The sequence below is a fragment of the Hippichthys cyanospilos genome, chromosome 1 (assembly GCF_059441005.1).
Source record: "Hippichthys cyanospilos isolate Australia breed blue-spotted pipefish chromosome 1, RoL_Hcya_1.0, whole genome shotgun sequence".
Lineage (NCBI taxonomy): Eukaryota > Metazoa > Chordata > Actinopteri > Syngnathiformes > Syngnathidae > Hippichthys > Hippichthys cyanospilos.
The window spans coordinates 28,286,959-28,303,808 of NC_142369.1; the positions used below are offsets into that span (position 1 = coordinate 28,286,959).

Sequence of the window (16,850 nt, forward strand, 5' to 3'; positions counted from 1 at the left end):
ATCATTTTTTAAATGTGTTATTTCCTTCCTTTTGTGAGGACTCGTGCTGACCTTAGATTTTTACATTTGCACCTGAACTAAGAGAAGTCTGGTGATGGTTTTCTTACTATTTTCTAAAGTTAGTAGAATATGTCATGGTTTCTATTTTTTTCTTCAAGATCACTACCGAACTGAAACCACTCTTGCGCTCCCATCCACTCTGGAAATCATAAAGCACATGTCTATGTCAATGGCGGAGAGACTCCGATTCGGGCGCACCGGGTTGTCCATGCTCACCCAAATCCTCCAATGGGGATAATGCTTGGCTGCAGAGATACCTGCAAGAAATTAAATTCTCCACTCGGCTGGCTAGGGTGACTGGTCCTGGTCTGCCGGCTTCTTCCTTCATTATTCCTGGGCCGATAACTGACTGAACCGGATGTCTTGTCTGTTTAATGCCAGCTCAGCTGCTTCATGGGAGGAACAGGCTTGTCACTCTTCACTGGAACACACTGTATTACCATCTTCACTTCATTTATTTGACTTGGATTCTATACACCCATCGCGCGCCACCTGTCCCCAAAAGACACTTGCGATTGACTGCAGCTCTACCTTCTGCATCTTTTACAAAACCATTCAAAATAGCCTGTCAAGAATTTTCATTAAAATGTCATTTATATGTCACTCGGTTTATTTAAAGCGGAAACAATAAAGGTGACCTTATTCTACTTTTTCATGAGACATTATCTGCGATAGCTGCGGTGGGTTCAATTCTCAACATGTTTACCATTTTTTTTTAGTCAAGGGAAAATAATACAACTGAAGAGAATAAATAAGGGAGAACAGTTGATTTATGCACTCTGCAATGCTGATGAATTTTAAAAACCGATTTGTTGTTTATAATTTCAAACATATCTTTTCTCCAGAAGATGTAGGTTGTACTATTTGGTAGTACTATTAGAACATTTTAGTGTGTAACTATTTTTTTTAACCGTATTATAGTATTGTGATCGAATTGTAAAAGATGTCATGTGCACAAGCCTAATTCATGATTAAATATTCCTCAAAATCGCTTCCTCAATGGGGTCTTGAGTGAGCTGGACAATATGCGCCTGTCTTTGGGCAAGATGTGGGATGGACATCAGCCAGCATATTATTGAAACAATCAACCATTCACACAAGTAAAAAATGCAAATTCCAAAATCAAAATGCACACTTCATATATGAGCACATTATTGCTCAGTGGTAGTCGTCTCTCAATAGAGAGGTTATGGTTTTTATCCGTTGTGGCCATGTTGTAGTGTCCTTGAGCAATACATAGAACCCTCAGTTGCTCCTGATGCTGTGTCGTCAGTAGTTGAATGAGTAGTCAGCGCTAGTAAAGCGTTTTGAGTACCTCAGGTCGAAAAGTGCAAAATAAGTGAAAAGTTATTTTACAGTTTAGAACACAGTTGTCAAACTCAAGGCCCGGGCTAGATCCCGACCGCCACATCATTTTATGTGGCCTGCAAAATGCAGATTTGACTTTAAATTTATGGATAACATACCAAACTTTAAAGTTGTCTTCAACTTTTAAATGTTTTTTTTTTTGTTTTTTTTTGTTCCCGATATCTGTTTTGAACAGTTTTTACTGACCTCTGTTCTCAAAACAACCCAAGTATGTGCCAAACTTGAAAATGTGTTTGACTTTACAGTTATTCACAAAGTCTGTATTCATCGGGGGCATACTCTATATGTATCCCCACCCCAAAAGTAATTCTGCTACCCCGCATTCATTCACAAAAATCTAAAATCTACCTCAACTCCGAAAACGAAACAAGACTAACAGACGTGATAAAGGTCATTGTGTCTTTACTCTTGTACAGGCGGGCTGGTGTCAGGAAAGTACGAAATTCTTTTTTCGTAATGAGTTTTCTTCAAGTCGTTTTTGTCTGCTCAGGTGGGAGGGTGTGAGAGCACCGAATGAGCAAAGAATGTTTAGTAATGCATCAATGAAGGAAGCTAACAATTTGGGGAAGTTTAGGGTGAGAAATCAACATTGTAACATGGTTAAAAGCCCCAAAAAGTGAATTTTTCATGATATCGCACCTTTAATGTGTAATTGGATTAATTCGAAGCAATTTGTGTCACATCATGTTTCTTTAAAATAAATGCAGCCCCACCCACAGCCAGTCATTCATATAAACATTTTTTTAAAACAAAAATAGTTCAAACTTTTGAGGTATCATGCACTCTAATAATGCATTGTAATATGTTAAATAATGTTATGATTGCTCCTCAATGTCATCACTTGTGACATTTACCTACTACTGATGACACGTCATGGAGACATAGGTGACCGATAGTATGTAAATTAAATATAAGGAATTAAATATGAAATGTAAAGACAATTGCGTATTTCATTGTAAATCCAGTCTCTATGTGCATGCAGCGTATGTGGAGAGAATTCCTCCAATACTTACTTGTTAGTTACTGAGCAAGTAAAAATTAAAACGAGTGATGACAGTTCAATGACGGGAGAGCGAGGTATATTTTGTGTCTCTATCTCTTTCATACTCCCAGGGAATATGTGTAATTTATGGCCATTATGGTAAATGCAGCAATAAACACTTCTCCTGCTGTCCGTAGCTGTAACAGACATGGCGACCTCCGGTGGAGTGCCACCCCCCATGTAATATAATTTAATGATAACTAGACCTATGATTATATTTAAAACATACTGTTGGTTGTTAAGAACACCTTTATTTGCAAGTTTTGAAATTTATAATCATTTAATTTATTCTTTTTTTTGGAAAACGGTCTAAATCGTACACACTGTCCCTTTAAACTGTATTATGTGTAGAATTAGAATAACCCAGTACCTCATTTAATTTTCACTGACATGAATATGTTTTTGTGGTGTGTGGGGGGGTGCACTTACCTACTTACCCATGATTTTGCTTTTGGAAACCAATGCTTTGTAGAAGAGAGCGGAAAATGCACCAATTACCCAAAGTGAGAACAATTGTAGGATGACGTGCAAAACCATCGGAGGGAATGGTAACAAGCACAGAGGAAAAAAAAAAGATAATATTCAGCCTTTGCAGGTCATTTAACATCGCACGCCCACTCCTTAGGTCTAACCACAAAACCAATAGCATTGCGGGACAAAATTCTTTCCAATGTGACAATTGATTGCTTTTTGAGGTTGCTGTTGGTTGACTTCATAATTGGTATAATCTTTCAGATGTACATAAGTGTCATGCCATGATGGGCTTTAGCATCCTTGTAATGCAGTGGCCTGTAGTTCAACCTTGAGATCAATAATGTATTAAACTCAAGAGCTTATTGAAATAGTAGGAGGAAGAGAGTCAAAAAGAGAAAAATGCACAGACTAAAGTATGCGATTCCGTGCCAGACATCTTGTGAGAAATGCAATGTTTTCATGTTAGAGCCGCTCCCCCGAAAAAAAAACGGGGGGGGGGGGGGGGGGCGAACATCTGAGTGATGTACAAACGTATTTACACTGTGAGCAATGAAAAAGCTGAGTGCAAATTAACTGCAAATCCGAAAACTGTACACACAAACTGTTCATTTTCTCTCATTTGGATATGTTAGCATGTTAACAAAAGTAGCCAACAGTGCGAGACCGCTTTGTCTTATGTGCACTGGCGGTTGAGGTGAGTATAACATGTGGCAATATGTGGCTCCCTGCTGCTATCTTTTGCTCTTGGATCTTCATGTTTTGACAGCGTTTGAGAGAAGAACAGTCTGTGAGGTGTCAGGTGAAGACTATATGTGACAGATTTGGAGGGGAAATCAGGAGAAGACAAACAAGCAGCTAAATGCCTGGGAAATGCCTCAGCTCTCAGACAGAAGGCGATAAGTGCTGTTGACGTGGACATGACAAGCTAGCAACAGTAAACCTCAGGACACGCAGTCCCACCGGAGGCACGGTAACGGACACAATTGTTAATGACTGAAGAATTTGCTTAGCTATGGATTTTTTTTTTTTTTTTTTGCAAACAGCCACTTGCTATCAATCATCAGTCTTAACACTGTGTTCTGCTCATATTTTGACATTAACATCCATCTCAATCCTGGTTTGATTTCTTCTAATGCCCAATTACAGTGGTTCTCAACATTTTTTCAATGATGTCCCCGCTGTGAAATATTTTTAAACCCACCTACCTAGCCAGCACAAGGCATTTTTGGATGGAGAATAAAACATAAACCAAACAAGACTTACAACAGTTTCATGCTTATTTGAACCCGCATTTATTACAGTGGTATTCGGTATACCGAATATAGATGCTCGTCCGCATCGCTAATGGCGATATGCATCCATAACCACCTAATTCCTGAGGGCGTTCATGGGAAAATTATAAAGTGGAGGACTTCCGGTTTTCAACTTCCGACTGTCAGTTTGATTCGTTACAATGGGTTTTGTTACTGGAGCGAGTTACGGGTTATAATTAGTTATGCTGAGTATACAGGAATTGCATTTTCTCAAGCCAATCTTTATTACGTTGACTTGTGCAAGTGTACTTATTTCATGGAAAGCAGTACTTTTGGAAATCCCTCGGACTGTAATGTCCAAAAAAACTTGACTCTAACGTTCAAAAATGTTAATCCAGGAGTGCATGGGAAATCAAAATAGGCATCACACATTCGGATTACAGAACACAACTCAGAACACAACTGTGTTGTCTGCCCACTCGGACCGCTACGGCATGAATATATATTGCATTATGAAGATGTGATGACATTTAGAGCAATCACCTTCGGCCCTCCCTTTTTGTGCCTGTGTTCCTGCTCTTTCCACTAATGCATTTTGCAGCAAGGAATGCATCTTAAAAGATTCCGTAAGAAATGTCATCCTAAGCGGACATCACTCGTGAGCTGAGATTTTTTCAGTCTGCTTCTATGAACTCTGCTAACACGACTATGTCGCCTACATGCAAGCCACGTTCATCCTAATTACTGCTCAGAAGGCAAGTCAGTCCAGGAAGAATTGAAAGCGCCTTCCCCCTCCCTCCACCTTTTCCTTCCATTTTGTCTATAAGATCGCTTCCTCTCAGACTTATGCGGCTGTTTACACTCATCCATGGGACTGTGTTGGAGGCAGCAAAACAGCATATAGACGTGGGAGAGGGAGAGACGGAGGGAGAGGCTTGACCAGTTGGGCGCTGTCTCCCACCTCATTACCAGATGCAAATGAAACGGGTACACATGTTTAATATTTAGTGGCAGCAGAAATGTCAGGCTGGCACAAGATGGAATTAAACAGCACTGTCAGCGCAAGTGAACTCAAGGCTTTCTCAGCTATTTCACTTCATATTGAGTTACTGTCACAATTTATTTTACAGCGGTGGGACGACTAGTGTGAAAATGTTCTGTGATGCCGTTAAGGAAGGAGAGGGAATCAAGGAAGAAGTGTGAAGGGTATTGCTCTGCTGAGGCTTTTTATTTGTTTCTCAGCTTTGTGACAAAGCTTTATTGTCTTATCACAAAGCCGCGCTATTAATCACAATTTTCTCTTCCCAATAATTGGGCCGCATTTCTGTCTGATTGGTTTGTGCAAAGTAGACTGATTAAATACAAAGGAGGGAACTAACATGATATAAGAGAGCGAGACGTGAACTCCAAAGTACAGTCGATATATTATGCGCATTGGACTGCTGAGCTACACAGACCTCCCATGAGAAGGGCTTGGTTTTACTAATCCTGATGATCCAGACTCGTATCAAATGTGTCAGACAGACCACCATAGGCACATTGGATTTAAACCAGTGTGGATTTGCTTTTGCTTTGAAACGGGTATTTCTGATAACTGAAAAATCCCACTTTTTTTTGTGTGTGTGTGTTTTAAGCAGGAAACCATATGCTTGGTTTTACCACACACACACACATGCACCCCCCCCACCCACACACACCAATGAATATTATCACAGTCAGTTCTCAGGCAAGTTAATGTTTATTTTAATCAGCATGGCAGATAACACTAGGACCCACAGGGACCTAATTAAAGATACAGTACATAGGAAGTTTATCTCCTCAGTACTGGCAAATATCTTCTCAACGGTTTATTCTGGAAAAGGGGAGGGTTTTCAGCGCACATTTTATTCCCATATTGTTATTTCTATATTTATAGATGTATCATGCCAGTCAGGTTGTCGTCCGGCCAATGTTTCGTATACAGTACATCTTTTTCGAGTATAAAAAATGCAAAAGTGCGGTGTTTTTTTTATTTATTTAAGGCAATTAAGCCTCCACGTTTCGTTGACAGAATTGGAGGGAAAAGAAACTTTTGCTGTGGACGGGCAGTCAATAAACTCCCACTGACTTCTAAAAAATTGAAATGATTCATTATTCAGAAGTAGTTGCTTTAAAGCAGCACTTTAAATGTTACCCCACTGTTCAAGATCATGAAAACCTTTAATTGCATGCAAATGAACAGCTAGGAGCATGGAGCTTAATGTAAACGAATGCTTCTTTTGTTGAAGTGAGCCACAGAGAGAGCGAGCGCGAGCGGTTGGGAAGAAAATTCCCAAGGATTCTTTAATTGCTATCTGAAATTATGTAAATCCCTCTGCCAGGCTGAGTGCAATTATCCTGTGACGCTGGCTGCCAGCTTTACTAATGTCTAACAAAATATCGGTGGCTGACATTTAGACGTGGTAATGCAAATGAGAATTAATTTTTCTTCCAAGACAAAGGGCAGTTGAAAGATCACACACCATTTTGTACAATAAAGGCAGAAAAATTAAGGTTTGCAAAATGACAAAAAATGTTGATCTGGAAATGAGCCCATTTTGAGCTCCATTTTATCAGCGGCGTGTTGTGAATTCCATTATTTTCTCTATTCTGCACCATTAATGGATTCCAGCGGCCACAGAGAGCTATTCTGCATGCAGAAGACATTCATTTAGAGCTGGGATTAATTGCAGTGGGCCTCGTTTTTAGTGATGATATGGGGAGCCCTCCTCACCCCGCCGTTGTTGGAACACATCGCTGCCCTAGTCGGGATGTTAGACTGGTTGGGTCACATTTTTCTATTTATCTCCCCTGGTACAGAGATGGATGTAGGCCAGCCGCTGCAGCCTGGTGAGGCTCCCCAGTGTTAAGCTCACAGCACCTGTCCTGCCGTGCGTGCGCCACCCCCGTCCCCACCCCGCACCCAATCTTTACCAGGCCAAAGAGGAGCACCATCTCTCTCCGTAACACTTCCCCCGACTGATTTACCCCTGGGACTAAGGAGCAATGTTCGGGCTTGGTGTTTGCATGAAATTCTGCCATCTAAAGCTGCATTTATTCACCGGAAACCAAATTACAATCTGCTGACATGGAAGAAATACAGGCTCTTAATATTTTAGTATGGAGACTGTGTAAGATAGCTCAGCAGTGCCAATTCTCAGATGTCACACCAACAAGTGTCTCTGCGTTTTCACACAAGTAAATTAGCATTACTGTTTTAGTATTTATAAAGAAAAAAAAAACATCTGCAAATCCAATGTTGAAATCTGCTGCTGTCCTTTCACAAATGGAAAAAAAAATGCATTTGCCCAAATATACATTAAAAATGTGCGCATTTGTTTTTTGTCTAACACCAAAAGAGTTGACTAAGAATCAATTGAATACATTTGGAGCGTTCGACCATTTTGAGCATGTGTATGCTGCATTTAACCCCCGCTGCACCTCACATCATCTTCCTCCTTTTCCTCATCTCCAGTCTTCCTACCTCCATCCGCCACCCATGCATCCATCAGAGTCCTGTCATGGTGGAAGGGCTTCGATGCTCCTTCCTGATGCGGCCATCAAGGCCCTCTATCTAACACAAGCCGACACATCATAATAACAGTAAGAGGCCTTTCCTGTCCACTGTCATGCTTGGAGAGATTAGTTCCCCTCCACAAAACCCAGGTAATTTGCTTTTGCTGAAGCACGTTCGTCGGCGCTATTCTTTCAGGTTAACTAGTTCACAAGAGGAGATGAGACACTTGCTGCGGTGTTAGCACCTTTTATGGCATTATTCCTCTCAGCTACTTGAAATACTTACACACAAAATAAGCCGTTGTCAGGCATGCACGCAGGTATCTGTGTCGACGCTGCATTGGTCAATGTTCTTGTTGCACATGCATACATCTACTGCCTGCTATAAAACATAAAGAAGCATAATATGGATTGATTTTTTATTCTATGTGGCCACACTCGAAAAAAAATGACTGACCAATCGGGAACCAGTAACAATACAGCTTTTTTTTCCAAGTTTTTGTCCATTTTGATCTCAAGTTAAATGTCGTCTTTGGAAAATATTTTTCCAGCGGAAAGCAAATGATGAGATAAATTTCCTGGAGCTGACACGAAAACAAAAAGGTCTTTAAATAAGAGTTACTCTTTGCTGGTCCGGTATTATTTTTTTTTTTGTGCGTGTGTGCGTTATTAATCACCAAGGGAAGCTCTAAATCCGCCTGTGCATGAATGGGTTGTGCTCTATGTCTTCTCACATTTGCAGCATGATCATATTTCATAAATGCTGCATTTGAATTTTTATGTACAGAGTATGCAATATTCATGATGAACTGAATATGTAAATAGGTAACCTTTATTTATGGATCCCTGCCAGACTCGTACTCTTAAGTATTTCTTTCCATGATAAGATGGATAGACAAAAATATTAATTCGGGGAATACTTGGGTGGCACTGGAATGATTGATAATTAGCTGCTCAATATATGCTGGCTGAAGGTCATAATTATCTTTTTTACCTGACATCTTTTTTTTCCCTGCTACATGCATAATGTCATTCTATTTGTAATTCTAAATGATGATTAAAAAAAATGTTGACAAATATGTGTTTTTATGGCGCTTGCTGACATGCATTAGGATGTGGGTTGCATTTGTCTTTTAAGCTGGAAATAGCTAAAATTGGACTGACATAAACTAGTCCAGTCTGAATGTTATAGTCACACATTTAATCCTACCGCCGCATTCCATTATTTCAAGCCAAGCGCCTCAAATTACCTGTCCCATCCTGAAAAAGCTCTTTGCCTGATGTTTAGAGAGCGGTTAACATGCCAGAGATGCTCCAAATACGATTTTACATCCACTTATGGAAATCCATTGTTCCTTGAGCATTTCCACATACAAACCAATATTGTGCTATTTCTAAGCGGTCCAAGACCTCAATTACATCAAAGGCAGTTTGTCCCACTGCTGTGCTACCAGCAAAAGCCCTTGTACAACTGTGTCAATGCTACCCCCTTGTGACCGCAGTGCAGCAGAAACATTTCAATGCAATGATGCTTTTTATTGTGCTCAAAACGCCAGACAAGACCTGCATCTTTACGTAAAATGCAAAATGTGTATAGAAATTTCATGGGATCTATCATTTCTTTTTTTTTTTTTCTTAGCCATATTAAATAATTGGTAATGTGTAGCCTATTGGGACTTTTTTTGTGGAATCACAGTTCCAATTGTTGAATAGAAAATAATTAAAATGCAAATTTTTAATTTAAATACAAGTTTGAGAGCGTACTTGTACGCTGTGGAATTGAAATGTGTCAGCACACCTGATTGTGTAGTTCCTGGATAGCTTTCATTAAAACAAAATGTGTCTACTGAGTTGCAATGTTGACATGCAGACTGAAGATGGATGTCAGAGGCTTGAGATGGAATATTTTGGAGGGCACTCCCCTTGTTGTCCCCGCCCTGGTAAAAGGAACACATGAAATCTTTTCATTGTATGGACTTGAAAAGAAATAATTAGACACACAGATGTATTGTTCTGCAAAGATGCATGGCTCACTCGTCACGTGTGGAAGAAAGAAAAAAAATTGAATCTCTGAAGTGCAGTTTGCTCAGAGCTGCCACTTTTTATTTCCCAAGTTTGTTCTGCCTCCGAAGGCGAGGTACAACATTGGCAAGCTGAGCTTGTCTGAGTGTGTGTGATTGTATTTTAATTTCCTTATCCTGTCATTATTTGTTTGACATTTGTGTTTAATTTGATTTAAAAATAAATCCTAAGTAGTTTGCAGATTGGTGATCTTGATGTTTATATTGCAGCTGTAGCTCCTTACTGTAAAATGGTAATTTTGGTAAAAGATCATCTCCTAATTCAAAACGCAAAGCCAGCCCTTCAAAAGAGATAGCAATTGTCAAAACATATTTAAACATAGATATGTAATGTTATAATGGTACATTAAAGGAAAGTACCACAAACCTTCAGAAGTCCTAATCCAATTTGGGGCAATAATGAGCAGTCAACAACAGGTCCGCACAAAAATTAGAGAACCTGTGGGAGGGTGGGGTTGGGAGGGGGGGTTCACATAATCAATGGTAGCCATAAATCACAATGCTTCTATGAGAACATATGAAGGAGCTGCTCAGTGTTAATATCCCTCACAAGCACCCAGGTCGTGCCACATCCATCGCAGAACTTATGCCCTCACATTGACTTTCTTTCAAGCACATGAGAGAGCCTAAAGTATTTCATTTAGGGTAGCTATTGCCCTCCCACCGTTGCAACCTCTGGACACGTTGATTTGCACCTTGCTACCAGCCCTGAGCAAAACCACAGGGTTCCATACTTTTCATATCCACCTTCCCAGACTTCTTTGTGTTCTATTCCCTCAGAAAAAAATGCTACATTTGAGTAAATATATCAGTGTATAATATGTAAAACAGGTACTTGCATTATTCCTAATAACTTTATTTTATTAATCACCGCTCTTTGCTCATATTTTCTGCATTCAAGTGTCTGAACATAAAACTGTAACCAAACATGCACTGAATTAATTACAACCAATGTATTCTTTAAAAAAACAAAAAACAAAAACCATTTCCCATACCTAGATTACATGCAGCCATTTTCTGCTGTTCCACTCTTTCCACCTTTACTTACAGTATATACAGTACAGTATATCAAATTTATTTCCATACTTGAGGAGGAACCAAGACTCTTGACCAAATCTGAGCACCAAAAGGACACTCCCAAATAATATAAACTTCATAATTAGAGAATGTGTATTTTCTTTTTTTTCTTCTCAGATTTTCAGTGAATAAAATATTGTGCGGTAACGTGTGACATGTTCTCTCCCTCGGGTTGTTGTTGGCACACGAACATAACTTAAAAAAAAAAAAAAAACCTCAAGATTTATATGTCTGCAACCACACAATAAAACTATCTTTGCATTTCCATCTTCAGAGCTCTCGTCCCAGTGGGAGTAGCCATCTGAGAAATGTTTTGCTTTCAACCTTCAGGGAATGGCAATGTGAGCAATGTTCTGAGTGGGGGAAAGTGGTACACTAGTTTTTTTTTTTTCTACAAAGACAGAAGAAGTAGGTTTCCACATTACAAAGGCGTCCAAGGGTTTAAAATTTGTTTCGGAATGTGATAACATGTATCAGTCATCTCAGTCTTGACCGGTCACTCACTCGCTTTGTCTTTTTATTTCTCCATCTGGGGTGTTATTGTCATGCCTCCATTTCCTTTCCTGCCCATCCTCTCAGTAAAACAAGCCATCTGAATGGTATGTTTTGTATAAAGCCGAATCAATTTGAAATCCCCCGATGATCCAAGGTTATGTCATTCTTATTTTCTGAAAAAAGAAATGTGCAAAGCTGCGGTGAAAGGAGTCGATTGTAAAAGTCGGGTGGAATATTTTATGATGTGCTTATGAAGGAAAAGTGGAGGTCCTGGATTGTGGATTTCATCCTCATGCCATACACACGTCGAAGTGTTTGTGGCAGCAGATGCAGCCCCTCTGTGACCGGAGTCATAAATGAATTACTATAAAAAGGGTTACTCAAAGGCTCAATGGCTTTTATGAAATTACAGTGGTGAAAAGGAGGTAGACGTCTTACCATAAAAGTTCAATAAAGAATATGTTTTCTCTGTGACTAAATCCCAAGATATGAAGTGCCAATTATTGCAAAAGTAATCATCCATCGTTTGATGAATTCTACTCTTCCTAGTTTTGCATGTTTTGGCTTTCTCAAAAAAGGCTCTCTCTGAAACTCAGAGCTACTTATTGGGCATTGATAAACGTGAAGGCTACCATTTTGGTGCACATTCCTGAAACTGCAAATTTACATCTAATGTTTCATTCATCTATTTGTTATATTAACTATTTATCCTCACATGAGTTGCGGGTGTGCTGGAGCCTATCCCAGCTGTATTCGGGCATCTAGTGTGATTCACCATGATTTTCTTGACTTTATTTTTTTTTACCATTTGAATTTAAATGTATTTTCAAACTTTTGACATGTATGACATATATATTTTCAACAGCAGCAGCCTTTTTTGCTTTCTTTCCTATCATACAAGCCTGCTTAAAACGAGGACAACTAAATCATGGCCAAACAATGTGTTTGATTGCCATAAATTATTGTTGCTATTGAAAGGACCACTTTTCACAGGATAGACACAAGGACACGAGCTAATCGCAGAGCTTACATTTCTTATGAATATTATTGTCACAGTCCACCATTTCAGCCACCTCACTTCCAGCTTCACCACACCCGCTCAGCCCTCCTTCTAATCAGCCTCGAACACCAACACCTGCAACCATTTACCCGCTCAGTATAAAGCCCGGTCACTTCCCTCCACAACCCGCCAGATCGTCTCTATGCGCTACGCCGAGCTTTCCAGCAATTCCTCCTGCCAGCCTGCCTGTTGTCCGACCCTGTTCGCCCTTGACCTCCCGATTGCCTGCCGAATTGACTGGATCCTTGGTATTTCGACCTTGCCTGCCTCTGACCACCCGCTAGCCTGCCGTCTTTACCTGTATGCCCGAGCCCCCCTCCCGTCTCGCTCCCTTTGCCCGACTCCCAGCCAAACCCCAGCTCTCCCGACTCCAGAACCCCCCAGACGTCTGTGCCACGCTCCCGTCAGCTCCCACGACTACCCGCACCTTCTATTCAATAAACACTCTGCCATTGCCCTTACCAGTGCGTGCGTGCTCTTGGGTCCTCTCTCGTCCCGCCGTAACAGTACGATCTGGCCAGTCCAAATGGACCCAGCGCGCCGATCCCTCATCCAGCCGTCATCCGCTCCCGATCATCCGCCCAATTTTCTGCCTCATGACCGGCCCGAGCCCCAAATTGGCGTCCCGGAACGCTACGAAGGTGATCCCGAAACTTGCGAGGCGTTTCTAACGAATTGTTCACTTTTGTTCGCCCTGCAGCCCCGAACATTTGCCTCCGAGCGCGCTAAAGTAGCGTTCGTCATCAACCACCTTACGGGCCGAGCCCGCTTGTGGGGAACGGCGGAATGGAGGAGACGGTCACCCGCGTGTGCCTCCTTCCAGGCGCTCGAGGAGGAGATTTTAAAAGTCTTTGGACTCAGCTACGCCAGTGCGGAATTGGGTCGGGGCCTGCTCGAGTTGCGTCAAGGCGACGGAACGGTGGCGGATTACGCCATTGACTTCCGGACGCGAGCCAGTCAGAATAGGTGGAACGGTCCCGCACTCGTAGACGCCTTCCTTCATGGACTGTCCAGCCGTCTTAAGGACGAATTAGTTTCTCATGAACTCCCCGTCACCTTGGACGGGGTGATTAACCTGGCGACGCGGATAGATATCCGCTTGCAGCATCGGCTACGCGAACTGCAACGGGAAGAGACGCACCAGAGGGCTTCTCCGCCGGCCAGAGTGAGCTCCCATCTGGCGACGTCAGCTCCTCCCGGTGGCGGGAGTGCGCCAACGCAGCCAGCTCGCGCGCCCCTGACTCCTGAAGAGCGGCAACGCCGCCGCTCCGCCCGGCTCTGCCTTTATTGTGGGGAACCAGGACACTTTATTTCCGCATGCCCAGTGAAAAGACCAATCCCGGTCCCGAGTAGCGTAAAAATGGGTCAAGTGACTCTTTCCCTGTCCCGTGACAGAGCCCTCTTACAAGCCCAACTCCTGCTGTCTGATGGCCCCCACACTGTAGGCACCCTGGTGGACTCTGGGGCTGACGCTAACGTCATTAGCCGGCAGCTAATGATTCAACTCGGTCTCAAGAGCTTCCCTCTGCCCAAACCCTCACCTGCCCATGCCTTGGACGGGCGCCCACTGGGGGTGATAACTCACCAAACCGCACCTCTCTCTATGCGCCTGTCAGGCAACCATGAGGAAAAAATACAATTTTGCATCCTAGATCATCCGCAGATACCGCTAATTTTGGGGCTGCCTTGGCTTTGTCGCCACAACCCTCACATCAATTGGGAGAAGGGAGTCGTTTTGGCTTGGGGCTCATCATGCCATCTCTCCTGCCTCAAGCGCGCATCTGTTCCTGATCCCCTCGCCGCTCCGCCTGCGCATGCCGATATCGCTGGTGTGCCGCCTGAGTATCACGACCTTAGCCAAGTCTTCAGCAAAGCGCGTGCAACCTCCCTGCCTCCCCACCGCCCTTATGATTGTGCAATTGACCTATTGCCCGGGACAACGCCTCCAAGGGGTCGCCTATACTCTCTGTCGGGTCCAGAACGGCAGGCCATGGAGAGGTATGTCAACGAGTCGCTAGCGGCGGGCATCATACGTCCTTCCTCTTCTCCGGCGGGGGCAGGGTTTTTCTTTTCCGAGAAGAAGGACAAGACTCTCCGCCCTTGTATCGATTATCGGGGCCTGAACGATATCACGATTAAGAATAGATATCCTCTTCCACTAATGACCTCAGGGTTTGAGCTACTGCAGGGGGCTGCCTACTTCACAAAGCTCGACCTACGCAATGCCTACCATCTCGTGCGGATTAGGGAAGGCGATGAATGGAAGACTGCCTTCAATACCCCGCTCGGACACTATGAGTACCTAGTCATGCCCTTTGGACTCACCAATGCCCCAGCGGTCTTCCAGGCACTACTCAACGATGTCCTGCGGGACATGCTCGACAGATTTGTATTCGTTTACCTGGATGACATTCTCATCTTCTCCAAGACGCAGGGTGAGCATGTTCTCCACGTTCGCGCAGTTCTGCAACGCCTGCTGGAAAACTCTCTGTTTGTCAAAGCGGAAAAGTGTGAGTTTCATGCCTCATCAGTGTCCTTCTTGGGCTACATAATCGCTAAGGATAGCATCAGTATGGATCCCGCAAAAGTCTCGGCTGTTACTTCCTGGCCAACGCCCGAAACCAGAAAACAACTGCAGCGCTTTCTTGGCTTTGCTAACTTTTACAGGCGATTTATCAGGAATTACAGCGCCACGGCAGCTCCTCTTACGGCCCTCACCAGCCCCAAAACCCCTTTCCGGTGGAACCCAGGTGCCGAAAGGGCCTTCCAGGAACTCAAGCACCGCTTCACATCGGCCCCAATCCTTCAAATGCCAGATCCTGGTCAACAATTCATGGTCGAGGTTGATGCATCGGAGACTGGGGTTGGGGCCGTTCTCTCCCAGCGGTCACGGAAGGATGGGAAACTCCACCCCTGCGCATTCTTTTCTCAGCGCCTCTCTCCCGCAGAGAGAAATTATGACATAGGAAACCGCGAACTACTTGCCGTAAAATCCGCCCTGGAGGAATGGCGGCACTGGCTGGAGGGAACGAAGATCCCCTTTGTGGTGTGGACAGATCACAAAAACCTCGAGTATATCCGTCAGGCTAAGAGGCTGAACTCCCGCCAAGCTCGTTGGGCATTGTTCTTCACCAGGTTCAACTTCAACCTCTCCTACCGCCCAGGATCCCAGAATATCAAGCCGGACGCCCTCTCCAGGCAGTTTGAACTTGAGGACAGTTCATGCCGGGACCCCGAGACTATCCTTCCCCCGTCATGTGTCATTGGCTTGCTCACCTGGGAGATCGAGGAGAAGGTGAAGTCAGCTGCCAAGGGGCAGACTAAACCAAGCCAATGTCCCAGTAACCGTTTGCCTGTCCCCGACTATCTTCGTTCCGAAGTTCTACAGTGGGCTCACTCTTCGAAATTGACTTGCCATCCCGGCATTCAACGGACCCTGATTGTCCTCAGACGACGGTTCTGGTGGCCCTCTATGGAGAGGGACGTGCGTGAATTTATCCAGGCCTGTCCCATTTGTAGTCAGAATAAATCGTCACATCAGGCTCCTTCCGGGCTGCTGCGCCCCCTTCCTGTTCCGCATCGCCCTTGGTCTCATGTTTCACTTGACTTCGTGACCGGTCTACCTCCATCAAACGGTAACACAGCCATCCTGTCCATAGTTGACAGATTCAGCAAAATGGCTCACTTTGTTCCCCTCCCGAAGCTTCCCTCCGCAAAGGAAACGGCACAACTCCTGATTGACCATGTTTTCCGCCTACATGGGCTTCCCCTTGATGTGGTGTCAGACAGGGGTCCTCAGTTCAGGGCGGCTTTTTGGAAGGAGTTTTGCCGGCTCATTGGCGCTACGGCCAGCCTGTCCTCCGGGTTCCATCCGCAGACCAACGGGCAAACGGAGAGAGTAAATCAGGAGATGGAAACTGCCCTCCGCTGTCTGGCATCCCGAGACCCTGCCTCCTGGTCGGCCCAGCTCCAGTGGGCAGAGTATGCCCACAACACGCTGACCAGCTCCGCCACAGGAATTTCCCCCTTCGAATGCGTTCACGGCTACCAACCTCCGTTGTTTCCGGCTCTAGACGACGACGCCACCTGCCCGTCTGCCCTTGCCTTTGCTCGGCGGTGCCGCCGGACATGGGCCCGAGCCCGCTCGGCCTTGCTGCAGGCCAGTAAACGCTACACTCGGACGGCCAACAGGCGGCGTACTTCGGCCCCAACGTACCAGGTGGGTCAGAAGGTCTGGTTGTCCACTAAGGATTTGCCCCTTCGAGTGGAATCCAACAAACTCGCTCCCCGTTTCATTGGTCCCTTCCCCATCCAGAAGGTACTGAACCCGTCAGCTGTGCGTCTTGCCCTACCTCGCTCGATGCGTGTTCACCCAAGTTTCCATGTCTCCCGAATCAAGCCTGCAA

The 16,850-nt window shown here is 44.0% G+C and overlaps 1 protein-coding gene across 12 annotated transcripts in view; it reads left to right on the forward strand.

The window, feature by feature from the left end:
• The window catches only part of LOC148429994 (multivesicular body subunit 12B-like), an 80,122-nt gene that overhangs the window by 12,584 nt on the left and 50,688 nt on the right, over positions 1-16,850 (forward strand). For 8 of the 12 annotated variants that reach the window (XM_088407504.1, XM_088407419.1, XM_088405929.1 and 5 more), the window contains exon 2: positions 7,691-7,881. The exons of 2 other annotated variants lie outside the window; for them this stretch is intronic. The gene's annotated coding sequence lies outside the window, so the exon portion shown is untranslated. The remainder of the gene's footprint in view (positions 1-7,690; positions 7,882-16,850) is intronic. 2 more of the 12 variants (XM_088402680.1, XM_088404296.1) reach the window with 1 other exon arrangement.